Here is an 18532-nt window from a genome sequence, read left to right on the forward strand (position 1 = left end):
GTCAGTTTGCACTGGTAAATACAACTTAACTGACTCATTTTGAAAAGGGTTTGAAAATTGATTTAAATGCACTTCGGCAAAAATATTTTATAACTTGGGACAATTATTCAAAATAATCTTGTATATAGTTTTACTCATTTGTCGTCCATTAGGGCCGGTTTATAGGGCCGGACTCAAGTTAACTGACACGCCACAGGTATAATGCCCACAAGGTCGATTCCTTATAGTGGGATACCAGTTTTTACATAATGCAACTGTCAGATGTGCGCCTACACCCCGTGCTTAGGTCGTGGCCATTTCATGAATGATGCCTAGGATATCCGGGACATGGTCATTTAACCCTCAAGGGCCATACACCAAATAATACATATCAAACAGGTTATGTAAATACATCAATCACAATACGATTTAAATGACTACATACACCCGACCAAGCGGTACTTTTATAGTACCGTATCCCAAGCTCGTATAGGGCAATTACCGATTCAAGCTTAGAACTCTAAGTTATGCTCAGCCTAAAAATAAATAAAAATCTCTAAAAATCCCGAAATATTATATTACATCAGTGGGTGATAAGTTTGGTATCAAAATTAGGTTTAGATATGCTATATGCTAATTATCCGGTTTAATTACTAAAAAGCTTCTTATTTACGCTAATGAGCATAACTCCTAATCTAGACCTCAAACTGATGTCAAATTTTAGTGACAAGTTTATAAATCAGTACCTAAGGTTTCCACTCTTTTACATTTTCAAAATTCATGTTTTAAGGTCATAAGGGCATAATATTCAACATTTAAGCATTTAACGGAATCATGCATATGAATCGGATAACTAATGAACCAAGTTGTATAATCTCAGAGGGTTATACTTACAGGTAACTTGGTCCTATTAGAGCTCTATGGCATTCCTAAATCTTGCTCAAATGGGTCAGAACTGAAAGTCAAAGCATAAGTCAAACTATGCGACTTTCGGTCCCGAACGAAGCTTAAACTAAAAATTGTCGAGTTGAACATGTTTAGACATGTTCTTACATTAATTACCAGGTATATTAATGTCAAAACAGGTTGCATAGCTTCTACATTGCTAATTATGCATTTATTTGAAAATTAGCTTTCTGTTGAATTTTTATAATCTAGTTTGACTCGACAATTGACCTAATTAGAGTGGGAATCAGCAGGTGACCTTTTAGAGGTTTAATGCCCACATAATTACCAACTCATAGGTACTTTCATAATGAAATTTGACTGGAGCAATTAAGATTAATGACGAAGTGAAACCTTAATTACGACGGTTTGACTAAACGCTAATAAACTAAGCGAAACTGAATTAAAGGAGGTTAAGCATACTTACAATAGTCCTAAGCACAACTAACGATCACCAGGAAAGATGCTTGAGCTCCAGGAACCTCCAAGAAGTGAGTTGTGATGGTTAGAAGTGAATGAGCAAATGAAAACCCAAAGTTTATGGCCTTATATAGGTTTCTTGGATCATTAAGATCATGCCAAACAAGTCTAGGGTTGTTTCCAGATCATTACAAGTGTCCCTAGGCCTTAATATACCAGCAAACAAGCCCATAGAATCAAAAACAACCATTTTAAGTCGGTTACAAGGCTTTAACAGGCAGCTGTCAACATTTTCCGCATCTAGGGACCTTAGGCGGCCCGCGTAAGGATCCATAAGGATCTTACGCGCCCCGCATGGGTACTCTGATCCGGTTACAAAGTTTCAATAATTGCACAAATGGTCCCTGGTCCTTCCAAACTTGACTTTTGTCTCATTTCTTGCACTATAAACCCCCAAACTTGACTTTTAAGGACCCCAAGTCATAAACCAACTTTGTTTAGTCCCCGGTTATTCATACGTTCACCGAAAAGTCTTAAATTTCAATATTGACGCTTTTAACCCCTCGTATACGAATATTGTCATAACTTTCTCATACTTTATCGAAACCTTGTGAAATTTTTATCACACATTCTTGTGAGTATAATTTATCATTAAAAAGCTTCGGGTCGGGCATGCCACTTTTTTTCCTTTTCTTGTATTTATGTTGGATTTTGCTATCTTTTTGCTTATTTTGTTAATTTGAGGTCATTTAATCCTGAAAATACAAAAGGAAGACAAAAGCACACTTTTTCCAACATTAGTACTAAAAAAGGGTTAGTTTTATGCCACAATTGATATAATTTATATGTTGCATTTTGTGCATATCAAATACCCCCACACTTGAATCTTTGCTTGTCCTCAAGCAAAACTCTTTATAATGTGGCTTTATTCACTCCCAAATGGAATGGGTAGAAGAGAAGGTTTTTGGGCTTGTCATAGAGTGTCGGGATTTCCAAGATTCTTTATTTAGTTTTTTTTATTTATTTACAATCCTATTCGTCATGATTTATTAAAAACATTTCTTAAGATAAATTACTTATTAGGGCATAACATACCTTTTTAACATTTCATTTATATACAAGTTCACATACCTCATGGGGGATCACTCAACACTCGGCCGAAGGTGTATTTTAGTGAATCACTCGAGAGCAGCATGGAACTTACTCCTACCATAAGCTTGCCAAGCAATCAATCCTCCTCCTTTTTAACTATATACCTTTGTAAATATCAAGAGGACTTTTTGGGTGAAGAGTTAGGCTTGGGCTAAAGGTGGGTGGTTGGGTTAGTGGTTAGTAAAAAGGGCGAAATGCGTAACAAAGTCGGTTTGAAAGACTTTTATTTTTCATATTTTTATTTTATTTTGATGAACTGTTCAAACAAAGTTATTTTTGATAAACTTGTTTGGTTGTTTGGTTTCATCAAAATATAAAAATTTATTTATTTATTTATTTATTTTTCAACAAGTCATAAGAAAACCGAACGTTGTTACTAAAAAACATGGTTAAAAATAAAAAGGTTTAGGTGGGTAAAAAGGTGATTGTTTTGGGTTAAGAAATGAAAAGGTTTAGGCTCAAAGGGGTTAACTAGGGGGATTTTGGGTAGGTGGTAAAAAAAATGAAAAATAATGGTGTAGAATGAAAAAGGGTTAGTCCTAATGCCTCCATCATTTACTTACTCGGGTTTAAGTTGGTAAGGATCGGGAATGTATTGTTGTGGCAAGTTCTAGAGTCGTACGAACCAAGCGGCTATTCACACAAGAAACGAAAAATGAGCATTTAGTGTAAAGATATATATTTGTATGCTCGTTAAAGGCTCAAAACTCACTTTTGTGGGAAAAGGGTTTTTATGTGATCAAGTATATATAATCAAATTTTAACTAAGTTTGTCATGCATTTTCGTAATTTTCTTATGTTGGTTCTTTTTATCACGACGCTATCGGTTGTAAACTTGTAAAAATATAACCTTGTTAAGACTTGAATTCCCAACTTAAACTTAGACAAGTAAAAAAAATGAATTTTTTTGGAAAAAATTTGGGGTGATTAGCGGTTCCAATAGAGTTTTGTGTAAGGCTTGTTATTAGCACTTGCAAAATTCAAGGTTTTAGCATCCCCCCACACTTAAATTACACATTGTCCTCAATGTGTCCCAAAAATAAGTTTTTAGGTTGATCAAATGTGTAAAATGGTGTTAAAAGCAAAATTTTATGTTACTGGTAGCCTGGACATGGCCCCGTGTTCAGGTGCCAGCGACAAAAATTAAAGGAAAGGAACAGAAGCCTGGGCACGGGGGTGTGTTCAGCGAACACAGCCCGTGTCCAGTTACCTGTACTGGGCATTTTTCTACAGAATGTGCAGCACGGGGCCGTGTTGGGCAAACACGGCCTGTGCTGAGCTTACTGTAATGAAGAAATCGTTGTCAGATGGCCCCGTTTTTGTGCATGGGGCGATGTTTCTCATTTCCCTTGTTATCCTTCACCATCCCGAGTGTGTTTTATTTCTGCAAATTAAAATTAAACTAAAAGATTAAACTAAACTAAGGATAGTTCCGCGGAATGCCTCCGTGGTGCGCCACGTTTATAAGGGTCCTTGGCTAGACCCAAAGTGAGGTTATATGTTTTCCGAGCCGGATGCTTTGCATCCCATGTTGCACCGCCGGAGAGCATCATCCAAACTCGAATCAATAACCTTCATGTAATTGACCGGATCATCGTCCTCTACTCTCTTCCCAACCCCAAACTTCACTTCCTGATCCCCATACTTCAAAGTGAGTGTTCCGTCATTCATATCTACCACTGCTTGCGCGGTGGCTAGAAATGGCCATCCTAATATGAGGGGGACTTCGGTGTCTTCTTCCATATCTAGTATGACAAAGTCGGCCGGGTAGACGAAATTGTCGACTTTGACCAATAGATTTTTAGCGACACCTTGTGGGTACTTGACGGATCTATCGGAGAGCTGTATACTCATCTTGGTGGGGCTTGTTTTTCCTAGGCCAAGTCGTTTGAACATTGATGTTGGCATGAGGTTAATGCTAGCTCCAAGGTCGGCTTGTGTATTACGAATGGGGGAGTCCCCAATCGAGCAAGGAATTGTGAAGCTTCCGGGATCAATCTTCTTTTGGGGGAGTTTGTTGAGTACGAGGGCGGAGCATTCTTCGCCTAGGTTAACTAATTGCAATGATTCAATTTTCCTTTTATGAGTGAGGAAGTCACTCATGAATTTTGAGTATTTAGGCATTTGAGTTAGGACGTGATGAAAGGAATATTGACATGTAATTGCTTTAGTAGACTTTCGAATTTTGCGAATTGCTCATTGGTCTTTTGACGAATTAACCTACCAGGGTACGGAACCGGAGGAGCCTTGGTGGGCTCTTGAAGTGAGGAGAAACCTTCTCTTGTTGGGGTGGTGTTGCGATCTCGTCAGTTGGTGGTGGTGGACTTTCCGCGGGACCCACGGTACGGTTTCGTAAAGTTATAAGATGAACTTGTACTTTTGGGTTTGTTTCGGTATTACTTGGTAACGCGCCTTGTGGTCTCTCGGAGAAATTTTGAGCTAGTTGGCTTATTTGTTTTTCAATGTTTTGTATACTAGCTTGTTGATTTCTAAAATTTGATTCTAACTGTTGAAACCGATCCGAGTTTTTCTTTTCAGTGTCGGAGATGAGGCGAGATATAGTATCTTCAAGCCTTTCTCGTCCACCTTGTTGTTGAGGGAAATTTTGTGACTCATTTCTTGGTTGTTGAAAGTTGGTTCGTTGATTTAGGCTTTGTTGGTTACTACTATTGCAGGGTTCTCTCCAACCAAGGTTAGGGTGGTTTCGCCATCCTTGGTTGTAGGTACCCGTTGGAGGACCCGACGGCCTAGGTATATTATCAATGTAGTTTACCGATTCTTGTTGATCATCTGTTTCTTTCATACAACTCCAATTTTCATGTGGCCCACCACACCCTTCACAAGCCATAACAGACCGTTTTTGTCATTTCTAACTTCTTAATTTTAGAAGAAAGGGCCTCGATTTGGGCTTGTAAAGAAGTGCTTTCATCAACCTTTTGGGCGCCCGGGGCAATAGATTTATTGTCTCGGGGAGTGTGCCATTGAAAATTGGTTTCAACAATTTCCTCGATTTGATTATATATTTCATGCGGACGGCGATTACCTAAAAGTTCCCCGGAGCTAGAGTCAAGTGTTTGTCTAGTGTGCGGCAACAACCCATTATAGAAAGTGGATACTTGTTGCCACACCGCAAGACCGTGATGGGGGCACTTTCGCAATAGCTCCTTGAACCTTTCCCAAGTTTCATATAAGGATTCCCCCTCCTCTTGTGAGTATATATTAATTTCAGTCATTAATTTAACCGTTTTAGCGGAAGCGGAATACTTATATAGAAATTTTTGAGCTAGTTTATCCCAGGTGTTTACCGAACCAACTGGGAGGGCGTTGAGCCAAGCTTTTGCTCGGTCTTTTAGTGAAAATGGAAACATTCGAATGTGGATGGCGTCGTTTGATGCTCCATTGATCCGAAAGGTATCACATATTTCTAAGAAATTAGTAATATGTAGATGGGGATCCTCGTCCGTAAGCCCATGAAAGGTTGCGGAGTTTTGAAGCATTTGTATCAAATGTGGCCGAAGTTCGAAGTAGTTGGCTTCGACATTCGGTGCATTGATAGCGGCGCCGAGATTACCTACGGTGGGTCGTAGGTAATCCATGAGGGTACGTTGGTCCGCCATTGGAAGTGGGTCCCCTGAAACCTTCTCTTGGTTTTTAGCTTTTAGTCTTTTTCTGATAAAGCGTTCGGGTTCTTCTAGAGGTTCTTTTATGTCTTTATTAGAACTGGAGCTCATACATTACATAGAAGGTTCAGAGGTGGCGTCTGGTTCCAAGTCCTGCAACAAAAACAAAAAAGAATGCTGGTCAGAAAGTTCACCACAGCCCCGTGCTCAGTGAACACGGCCCGTGGTCGGAGTTACAGTGATTGTTTTCCGGATCCCTGTTACTGGAAAGTTGGACACGGCCCCGTGTTGCACCGACACGGCCCCGTGCTCAGCCTTCTGTAACTTGGAAAATAAAGAACTGTCAGTAACACTGCTGGGCACGGCCCGTGCTGAGCTCTGCAGAAGCTGAAAAATTAAGAAAATCCTAAAAAAAAAAAGAAAATAGAAAAAATGATTATGCCGTTGATCTCTAACTTTCTTAAAATCCTTGTGTCCCCGGCAACGGCGCCAAAAAAACTTGATGTGCGTAAAGTGTGTTATATTTTAGGTATATATTTTAAGCCCTTTTACACTTTTTTAGCCAAGTTTTAAATTTATAAAACACGATATTCACTAACACTAAACACACATATGGGCAAGTGCACAGTATAGTGTTGGTAAGATACCGAGGTCGTCCAAGGACACAAGAGCTTTTAGTACCGGTTTATCCTCAACGTCTAATCAAATCAAAATGTTAGAAAAAGGTTTTTAAACTAAGAAAATAAAACTAACTAAAATGCTGAAAAGTAAAATAAAAATAAAAAAGATAGACAAGATGAATCACTTGGATCCGACTCGTGTGTTAGTGTAACCTTTGATTATTTTCGCACTTTTGCACTTGTTTAAGAGATTATCTTAGTTATTGTAGTAGGCCCCTCTTTTGAAGGCGACGTTACCCTCAACCCAGTAGTTTGAGTCAGCAAGGATACAATCCTAAAGGGTCAGATTATTGAAAGATAATTAATTAAGTTATTAATGCATAATGTGGTAGGCCCCTCTTTTGAAGGCGACATTACCCTCAGCTAAGTAGTCTGAGTCAGCAGGGATACAGTCCTAAGTAGCTGGGTTAAAGTTTTAATAGTAGTTTAACTTATGAAGGGATCAAAGAGTTTGGACCCCCGCCATCCAATACCTTTGGGTATTGAAGGAGGTCCTACTAAATTTGACCCAGGTCCTTTGCAGGATCTATACACTGAACAATGGCAAGACTCTTACCAAACCGTTCCCTTAACCCCCGACCAGGTAGCCAACATACCTCCATATAGACCGTGGAGATATGAATGGTGAAAATCTTTTATTTTATATAGACAGTAAAATAATGCCAAGACACCACGGACAAACGATAAGGAAGAATCACCTTCAACATAAGAAACTAGTAATTAAAGTCATTAATACAAACCAATTAAAAAGTGTAAAAAGATTAAAAATAAAAAGTATTACACTAAACACTTGTCTTCACCAAGTGATGTAAGAGACTTAGGCAAACATGACCTTTGATTGTCAAGAACTCTTACGATAAATCTTGGATCCCAATACGACTCACACACTCTATGATGGACAATGGATGATGGTGGTGGATGATGGTGTTATGGTGGTGGTGGGTGGTGGGTGAAGTGTGAGAGAGGTGGTGTGCCAAGTGATGAGTTGCAAGAGCTCCAAACACTCCTATTTATAGGCTGAACAGAAGTTCGGGCACGGCCCCGTGTCCATCCGCGTCTCTCTCTCTTCGTTAATTGCAATTCGCAATTACAATAAATGCGCCTGCAGGAAGTTGACCACGCCCCCGTGTCCGCTGGGCACGGCCCTGTGGTGAGCAGTAGAAGCTTCTATAGGTTTGTCTTTTCTACTGCTTCTTGGGCACGGCCCCGTGCTCGCTGAGCACGGGGCGTGTTCAGTCTTCTGCCTTCTCAGTTTTGCTTGGAAAGATGCTGTCGGGGGGGGGGGGGTCGGGCATGCCACTTTCGTTCCTTTTCTTGTATTTATGTTGGATTTTGCTGTCTTTTTGTTTCTTTTGTTAATTTGAGCTCATTTAATACTGAAAATATAAAAGGAAGACAAAAGCACACTTTTTCCAATATTAGTACTAAAAAATGGTTAGTTTTATGCCACAATTGATATAATTTATATGTTGCATTTTGTGCATATCAGAAGGATACATAGGTTTACTTCCTAAATGCTTTCTAACAAACTGGTTACAATAATGGTTTTAGAATTGGTTTATGTTCACAAACTTGTTTGGTTGTGCATATCTACTATCCATTGAGATAAATGATAAAGTTTTACAAAGCGTGTAGATATCAAATTGTAAAGAGACTGAGTGGTATATTACAAACACTAAACTATCGCAACAACAAAGTTAAGACGTCTTTTTTTTAAATGCAAACTTCATTAAAAAAAGCACGACCCTCCCCAAGAGGGGGAGGCCACACCACACCCAAAGCAAAATTACATATTCACAAACTTAATTACACACGTTTCAAGACACTACCTTATCTTTATGCCTACTTTTATACCATAAAAATCCTATCGATTTAACTTCACTAAAAATCACATTACTCTTCGGAGCCTTGTTCTCAAACCTCAATCCGTTTCTCACCTTCCACAAACTCCAACATCCTATAATCATAATTCGTTGAAGCGCCACCTTAGCCGAACTAGTCAAACCACACTGCGTATGGAACTGTAGAGTATCTTTGATATAAAAAAGCAAATAAATTTGGCACCTTAAGCACATACTTGCTGCCATAATATCATCGCAAAAATACACGCCGTAAAAATGTGATCAACAGACTCGTCTCCCATCCCGCAAAAGGAGCATAACCGACCGGGGACTATAACATGCCTTCTACGAAGCGCAATGGCCGTAGGAAGTCTATCTAATTCAGCATGCCAAGCAAAAATGTTGCATTTTAACAGAACCCATTTGCACCACTTGAAGATTATTAAGAATACATTTTACCGCCTTCACACTATAATCCCCCATGGCGGCACCGTTCCACCTCCACCCATCGACCTCAGACGATAACGAGACCTCGGCTAGCAACGTTGACAATCGAGCAAACTCGTCATTTTCTTCGGCAGATGTCGGCACTCTTTTCCAACTCCAAATTATGGATTGAGCCATGCTTCCACCTCTAATTCTTTCCAAAATTTTGCGCCGCCGTTCTCTAATCTAGATAAATTGGGTAATTTAACCCGAAGAGATTCATCACATAACGTAGGATCTAACCAAAAGCAAATTCTTTCGATGCAAAGGATAAGTAAAAAAAGTTAAAAACCTTATTGTCCTCCATTGTCCCAATCACATTGTTGCTATTCACATCCCCATCATATTTATTGCCTACTTCCCACTAGTTTACCATTAAAAGAAATATATGAATGGAGGTAGGTCAACAAACAAAAATTCAACGTTCCACATTGGTTCCTATCTATTCACGTTTTCTTATTTTATTATCTAGAAAAGGAAATTTCATACCTTCAGCATTGGTTCAATAAAAGTCATAGTGGAAATTTCATATTATCTTCAACTAAGGCTATCAAAATACAAAAATAAAATCAATAAATGTCATTTACTAATTAGGATGGTACCAAGGTGTTTATATTATTTTCAGAACAGCTATGTGAAGATGGATGCAATAATGTTGGAAAGCCAAGTCAGACTTAAAAAACTATAAAAATCATCCACATTATGGGGCATCAACTAAGACTGACTAATATTGATTGGTGATACAAACAAAATATTAGAAAACCCAATGTTATAAGAATCGCCAGGCGCAAATCGGTTGGTTGGGTACCAACTAGCGATTAATCGGAATTAGCCCAATTGGGATTTTTATATATTTTTAGTCATCTTGATTTTGATGGGTTCACTTTTTGCTTTTCTTATCTTCTCCTCGTTTTCTCAACATGTAGTTCAATTTTTTATATGTGCAATTTGTATGATAATACAATCTACAACAAAAAATGAATTCCATATATGTCTCTCTTCCGTTCACCGTCTCTAACTGAAGATGACACCGTGAAAGACTCGCATGAATATCCAAACCGGCCTCCATCGGAGTAGGAGTCGATGCTAATGAGAACTCGATTTATTCTCTACCAAGGACTATGGTGATGGGGATCATTAGAACTACGAGTGCGATTGCAAATTGTAGTGCGCTATCGTAAGCCATTTTATCAGCAGTAGGAGAGATCAGTAATAATCGGTAACATTAGAGAGAGAGAGAGATAGAGTTTGGCATGTTTCAAATGGAGATGTGAGTGAGGGTATGTTTATAAACCTTGGTTGGCTCTAACGGTCGAAAATGTGAAACGATGCAATTTACCGAAATGTAAATCAAATTGATACCGACGACAACACATGGAAGACGAGTATCCTTGTCCGTCGTAATATGAATTGGATGATGTTGGTGGTAGGTGGGGGTAGTGGTTGGTTGGAGAAGAAAGTGGAAGGGTACACGTGTAATTTCATACATCAACTAACACAAAGTTAACTGTGTTAATATCCAAGGACGTAAAGTGCGAAAAGATCAAACTTTAGGAATAAGAGACGTTAAGGTGAACACAACGTATTAATTAGAGTAAACCACACAGAGGAAAGCTATAATTTACACTTTAAGTAATTTATTGTATAGTTTCCTAAATAAGTGTTGTCCCATCACACTTCTTCCCTGCCAACTACCATATTATATCACTCACCTAGAATTTTCTCTAAACTATAAGAACATTTTTTTTTGGGATGAGGTAGGTTTTTTTGGGGTTTTTTTGGTGAGGTATAGGTTTTTTTTCTTTGTTTTTTTGTTTTTTTTTTGCCGGGAAGGGGGGGGTAGGTTTTTGGGTGGTGGTGGGGTGGGGTAGGGGTGGGTGTTTAGGTTTTGGGTGGTGATGTAGTGGGTTTAATTTAGGTTATTGAACACTTATCACTCTATAAATCCTTTTTACACTTCTTATAATTAGGAGCGTTTGTAGAATAACTTGACCCTTCACATTTGATTCCTAGATATTTATTTGAATTTTCTTGAAGCTCACTTTTAAATTATATTTTTTAACATTATTTCATCATCATAACATTTCAAAGTATAAAATTATGATAAACTTCGTAACTTAAACCATTTTTGTATATTTGCAGACATGAGTTCATCTCGTAGGAATTGTTATACTAGTTTTTTATAATCCTACTAGATTATTAGACCCGTGTACTACACGGGTTTAAAGATATAAATTTGTAAATTATTTAATTTTATATTCTTTTCGTAAATTTATATAAGTGAATTCTTTACCGTAGATGATGCAACAGCTGGTCACGTGTAAAAACCAATTCTCTTATAAACAAACCAACTTTACATAAAAATTGTCCTATACTTTTATTTATCGTCATGGCAAAACATTGGGCGAGAGGAATCTATCTCTTTTCAATATAAATGAAATATTTCTATTTGGCGGTATTAAACGAAATCTAGGGATAAATGTTCAAGTGTTATTATTACTTCCGGAGGATAATATGAGTGCCTCAATAACCTAGTCACCTAGTGGTAGGACCTGTAGTCGAGTTCGTTACATAAACTATTCTTTCAATGAATATTTCTTAATAACGTCACTGGAACATTGACCTTTGTTAATTACCAATGGTATGGCAAGCCTAAAAATATAACTTCATTTAGGACATCTAGTGAGTATAGACTTGTATCAAAATTAGTATGAAGATATTATATCCTTAAACGCGTTTGTTACATAGGTCTAATAACATTAAAAGTGTTTTAAAAGCATGGAAGTAAACCAGTTTTCAAATTTCAGATTAACCTATTATTTACCTTTTTTATTATTATAATATAAAATAATAATTTATTGTAAAGAAATCATTTTTTAAAGAATAAGAAGGTGTTGTCACATTGATATTATATGAAATTGTTTATTATAAGTAGAATTGTTACTAATAACTAACTATATATTTTAGATAAGTCAAAATTAAATAATTAATATCTAAGTAAACAATAAAATATTTATTAGTATTAAGTTGTTAAGGAATTTTTTATTGTTTTGTATTAATTAATTATATAATTAACAATGATAACAAATGTGAATTGAAGGAGAAAATGACATATGGCTTTAAGTAGGCTTTTGTTTAGTATGAGAATGCCATGTGGCATTATCTATATCTTTTTATTAGTATTATATAAGTCTAACGGGAAATCTTTATACCTTTTATGGTTTCACTTTAAAATTGATCACTTATTTTTATACCAAGTCACATGCAATCTCAATCAAAACCCTTATGGTTAAATTGATATTCGCACAAGTTTTGTATTGCTATTTCGTAGATTACATTTTCATGTCTCAGTCAAAACCTTAACAATTAAATTGATATTCGCACAAGTTTTTTATTGTTATTTCATAAATTACATTTCCATGTATATTGTAATAAGAAATTATATTATAATCTATGAAAGAAAAAAAGTGTTAATAATTTGTTCATGCTAAATACTTCTAACCAATCAGTGAATGTCTATTTTTTATTTTGCAATCTCTATATTATAACTAGTACCCTACATTGTGGCTGGTGCGTAAGATGCTAAGTAGTTCCGATGTTATAACACCGATAAACACCAGAAAGGTTCGTGTAAAAAAAATATAAACCAAATATAAAACCGAACGAAAAGTAGAGGATGAAACAGTGTTGAACCACACACTCTAAATGTAAAACATAGAAAACAATAACTAAGTTGTGTTAGAACCGTGTGTTGTGACGAGGTGTTAAACGAGAAAAGTACGCATCAAAACATTGAATCACACACGTACGTTGCAGCATGTTAACTCGTGAAATTTGACAAAAACGTAATACAAAAATCTGTATGGGGTTAAAAGTGATTGGTTAAAATGTAAAAAAATATAAAAGTACGGGGTTAAGAGTAAAAAAAAAATAAAGATAAAAAAAGACAAAAAAATTAAAAACCAAAAGTGGGTACAACCAACCAAACATATAAGTACAACCCTTATTCCTACAAATATTAATTTGTATGTGCATAAAAGTAATTTATGGTTAAAAATAAAAAAAATAAAGATAAAAAACTTAAATATGAGTACAACCCACCAAACATATGGGTACAATCATACATGCCTACAAATGTTACAAATTGATAGTATATAAATACATATTGTTGGGATGAGCATTTCGATACCAATACGGTATTCACTTTTTGGCGTTATTGGGATCAGTACTTTCAATTCAGTACAATACCTGTGTTTTACCCATTTTTAGCTTCAAATATTGTACCCAATTTTGACAATTTTTGGATAGGTATTTTCGATACCAGTATCGAGCTCATTCCCAACATATAGTTCGTAAATAGAGAAAATGAATAATAGGCAAGGTAAGGGTACTTGAAATTGAAGTGGAGCTTCCTGTCTTTCACGAGTTAATTTGTTTGGTATAACAAAATGTTGGGTACCTTTAAGAATCAAAAGTCTTACCCCTTTTTAAAATATCAGCGTAACCAAATGAGTTAAGAAAATTTATTTTACTCAATTAATACTTTTCTAGCTTTCGTCTCCTTTTCTTTTTTTACTTTACCAGTACATGTATTTGCCTATCTTTTTTTAAAACTTTTTTACCTTTTCTTAACCTTTTATTTACTTGATTTTTTGAAACTTTGTTTACCTTTCTTTTCTACTTTTTTTACCTTCCCTTTTTTAACCTTTTCTTTTTTAACTTTGTTATTTACATTATTTTTTACATTATTTTCTTATGGTTGGTGTATTGGTTGACATGTTTAAAAATAGAATAGTAAATTTATCCATTATTAGCTATAATCATATTTTTCGAAAACCTATTCAAAAACTTCAAAGAATTTATAGTATGCTCCCTTAATTAAATATTTATATGTTGATGGTCATTTGGGGTAGTGACAGTAAATTTAAGCCACACAAACTAGATATCTTCGTAAAATAATGTGAGTTTAAGCCACAAATATCATAAATTTAGTGTGTTCATCATTTAGAAAAAAAAGAAATTTAATAAAGTGGTTAGGGATAGATTTGGTGTTTCTTGTGACCCAGGTTCGACACCAACTTTCCCTATTATTTTATGCGGCATCCAAGTGAAGGGGCGAATACGGGTGACACCGGTTCGTCTTGGATGGGAGACGATGTTTTACTGATTATTTCAATATCGTGCCTTCGGGCGGGTGGAGGTCGGGTTTTCGCGCTTCTGGGAGAGCCAAGGGGTTGTCGGCGGTCGAGTAATCGACCTTGGCCACAACGCCCGGTGTCACGGTGATTGACACGTCGTTTCTTGCCATTCAAAAAAAATATACATATGTAATATGTGTTGTCCCGTCACACTTATTGTTTGCCACAACTATTTATCACTCATTCACCCACCTAAAATTTTCTTGTAAAAGCGTGTACTAGCAAGGGAAGGTTTCAACATTTCACACTCTTTTCAGCGATGTTCTTTGTATTTTCGTGAAAGCTCACTTTTAAATTATATATTTTCGTGAAAGGTTCATTTGAGAAGAAATTTAATCTGAGAAGAAAAAGAAGAAAGGGCATAATGGTGAAACATTAAATATAACTCCTCCAATTAATTATGTTATCTATCATTAATAAAGCAAAAAACATTTTATCCTACACATTTTCAAAATTTATATAACTCCTCCAAATATATATAATAATGATCACCTTTAAAGTAACTTGAAGCATAATAGTAGGTAATAACTTTAAATTGAACTTATATACGATACTTACCTTATATTTTTATAGGAGAAGGTTCATTTGAGAAGAAATTTAATCTGAGAAGAAAAAGAAGAAAGGGCATAATGGTGAAACATTAAATATAACTCCTCCAATTAATTATGTTATCTATCATTAATAAAGCAAAAAACATTTTATCCTACACATTTTCAAAATTTATCCTACATATATTTTACACTTACCGAAATTTACCCTACGTATATCTAAATTTATCATACACATTTAAGAATTTATCCTACACATACTAAAATTTATCCTACACATGTCGAAAAATGTCCTTCACCCTAAATTATTTTATCTTGAAAGAGTATATTTAAAAGTGAGTTACAAATTTAAGTAGTTAGCTAATTAATTACAATTAGAAATTTACTTATATGCCCTTATTAATAACATTAAATACACATATTAAATAAAGTAAATGGAGCATTTCTATTGGTTTAAAACTTATTCTTTTTATTTTTACAAAATTTTTCTTCTCATTTGAACCCTCCACTATATAATATTCATGTAACATAGCTACGTATTGCTTAGTCGTATGTTGCTTGTTCTCAACAAAAGTGATGTAAGTTCAGATTTTGATAAGTGTAAGGTTAGATGATGTTTAGGGATAGAAAGTTGTTTTAAAAAATGTGACATAAGCTCTAACAATCAATAAAATGAAAATAATTATAGAAAGTAAGATTCGTTATTGTAACTTTTTTTTTTACTTTTAATAATCCTATAATCCATATGGCTTTATAGCCTAGTGGCATCTTGGAGGTTTGATAAGGCTTTGAGACCAATAGGTCATGGGTTCGATTCCCACAAGGGGGTTTTCCCCATATTTATTGAGTTTCCTTCTGAATTGGTATATAGTTATTATGCCTAGTAGAGATAGATATGATTGAGTTTCCTCCTGAATTGGTGTATAGGCACGATGATACACCAGTGTAGAATGCAATCTCAATCAAAACTGTAACGTATTGTTAACTTATATTGATATTTGCAAAACGTTTTATATTTTTTTTGTGAGCTACATTTTTGTATATTATAACCGGGAATTAGTATAAAAGGAAAATCGAAAAAGATATGTGTGGTTTTAAGTACTCATTAGAGTCAAACTTTATGATCTGGAGTGAAATTTGTATGGTTTGAAGTGATATAAATGGTGTAATTCTCGTTGTAAATTGGTGGTGGCCCTTCACCACACTAGCATGTTAGTGTGGTCTATGTTTTAATATAAAAGCAATTTATATATATATATGGAACCCATTAAGTGGAAGTTACCTTTGAAATCAATCTCCACTGTCGGATCATGCTGAGATTAAATCTCAGCCACTTAAACTCACAAAATTAACCGCTATTGTGGCGGTTCAGAGCGGTTATTAGCGGTTTCCTTAATGGGTAGTTAGCTCCACATTTTCCTACCCATTATCTCCACAACTTTGGTGGTTATCTCCTAATGGGTGGTTAGCCCAACTTTTCAGCAAGTAGTGGGGATAGCGGTCTATGTAACTTCCAAGCATAATGTGTATAAAATACGTAGGGAGCATGAAAACGTATTTCATTTTGTTGGTCACATAACCAAGACAAACACTGCAGATTTCTCACAAGACATATTTCGTGCTATGCAGTACCTATTTTCAATAGCAGAGTTTGCATGCAAGGTAACTCTGATTTTCTACATGGTGCGGAATTTAAGTGTATGATTCAAAAGTGACAAAATACATATTATATATATATTGTATTAGCAACTTAAGAAACTTTCCATTTCCGCTTTCTAACAATGATTCTGAAGCCAAGCAGGACTGGCTTATAGTTAGTCCGATCAGAGAAACACTCCCAAGCGTTGAGATCCTTTATTACGGCCAATGTTTCAGCCCTACAAATCTCCGTTTGAGAGAGATTAGCGAAGAGGTGACCTTTTTTTATGTAATTTTACAATACCAATGCATCAAATTATACGATTTTAGAGTTGCATGCATGCATGAGTGTATTTTTATTTTGTTGATTTTATTATATAATTGAAACCCCTCCACTTGATGTATCACATTTTAGCTTTCTAAAAAAACTTTTGTAGCCAAGCAGGACCAACACATTAGCCTGATCAAGAAAGAACAAAAGGTTTGTTCTACTTTAACAATACTGGAAAATGTTTGTTTTACTTTTAACACTACGGGTAAAAGTTTAGACGTGCTGAATATTTATATTTCTTTTCATAAGTTTCAGACTAACACTAGCAGGAACAAAATGGGGCAACGAGGGAAGTTGGGGTTGCAACTGCCCTTTAGCATATCTATATAATACGCGAATAGTGTTTTAAAAAAAAATTTTCTCAACAGAACTTGCGGAGCACTTCAACTTATAGAAGTGAAGTACATTTTCGAAGTTGACGATTACTAAAGCCAAGGTAAGATAAACTAAACAGTAGAGATGGAGACGCACATGTTTCATTGTTGTAATATAGTTATGCTTTTTTTTTCATCTCATCCGAGTGACATGGAACAAAAGTAGCAAAGGATAAGTGGAAATGGATACATTTACATGGAGCAAAAGTAGATCCGAATGAAACCACAAACTAACTTGCCAAGGTAATTTATTTTATTAAATATTCTACTAACCTACTTCATTAAATGTAATCAACAATGAATTTTGTTTTCTTGTAGGATGTGTATTTTTATGTTTATTTTATTTTTTTAGAAAGACAGTCTCATAGTTGAAAATTAGTTTTTTATGGACCAGTCGGGGTTAACATCAACATATAAACTTGACTAGGTAAATGACCCTATTACTTATTGTTTAATTTATATTATTAAGTAGTAATCAATTCTTTTACTTTTTTTTTTGGTTTCCATGTAAGATAAACATGTTAAATCCAATGCACGATGAGCAACAGGTAAAGTTTATCTTTCATATAAATAAAGACACACTGTGACAGGGCTGAGATATCGACAATATTGATAATTTTGCATAATTTTTTTATCATTCCATTTTTTGTCTTTCATGCAAGATGATCGAGATTTTAAACACTAAGAATGCTGACATGATGGTAGAGTTATGTTTACTCAACTGGTCCTTATTAACCGAGTTAGTTATTTAGAGGTTGCTAGAAGCATACCCACTACACCCACTTTCTCCTAAATTAGTTGAGTTAGTGGTATTTGCAAGTAAAGAACCATTTTATTAAGAAAATTCAAAAACCTTCAAAAATAAATAACTTTTTTAAAAGACACGCTCTATCTACATGTTTTCTAATATAATAACAAAAACATTAAAAGTTATATATACTTAATAGTCTTATATAAAAGTTGCACTAATAAAAAAAGTATACTTAATACCAAAACGGCTTGCGAGTCAATCTACAACTCCAAATTCTTCAACTTTATATCATAATCACCCACTAAATTCACATCTGATTCCATTTTTATTTCCATACAGGGTTGGTATTGCTCAACGGCCTAGATTTTGGTAAGATTAGAAAATCAATCATTTGAGTAAATTCAGAAGCACATTTGTCCTTTTTACAACTCATCCTATATTTGCCATGTATTTAAATACCCTCGTATAAAGACTTTTGAGAATGCTTCATCAAGGGTGAACTTATCTTGGCACGGTGGGATATATTATCACATAAGAACATTTAAACCATGCCACATGTTGCCCCCTTA

General features: G+C 35.3%; 1 non-coding gene across 1 annotated transcript; it reads left to right on the plus strand.

The window, feature by feature from the left end:
• Positions 1–5628: 5628 nt before the first annotated feature.
• LOC118481478 lies at positions 5629–5735 on the plus strand. The gene has a single exon (XR_004865687.1). It is a non-coding gene; the product is annotated as a small nucleolar RNA R71 (small nucleolar RNA).
• Positions 5736–18532: the final 12797 nt, after the last annotated feature.

Source organism: Helianthus annuus, chromosome 8 (assembly GCF_002127325.2).
Source record: "Helianthus annuus cultivar XRQ/B chromosome 8, HanXRQr2.0-SUNRISE, whole genome shotgun sequence".
Taxonomy (NCBI): domain Eukaryota; kingdom Viridiplantae; phylum Streptophyta; class Magnoliopsida; order Asterales; family Asteraceae; genus Helianthus; species Helianthus annuus.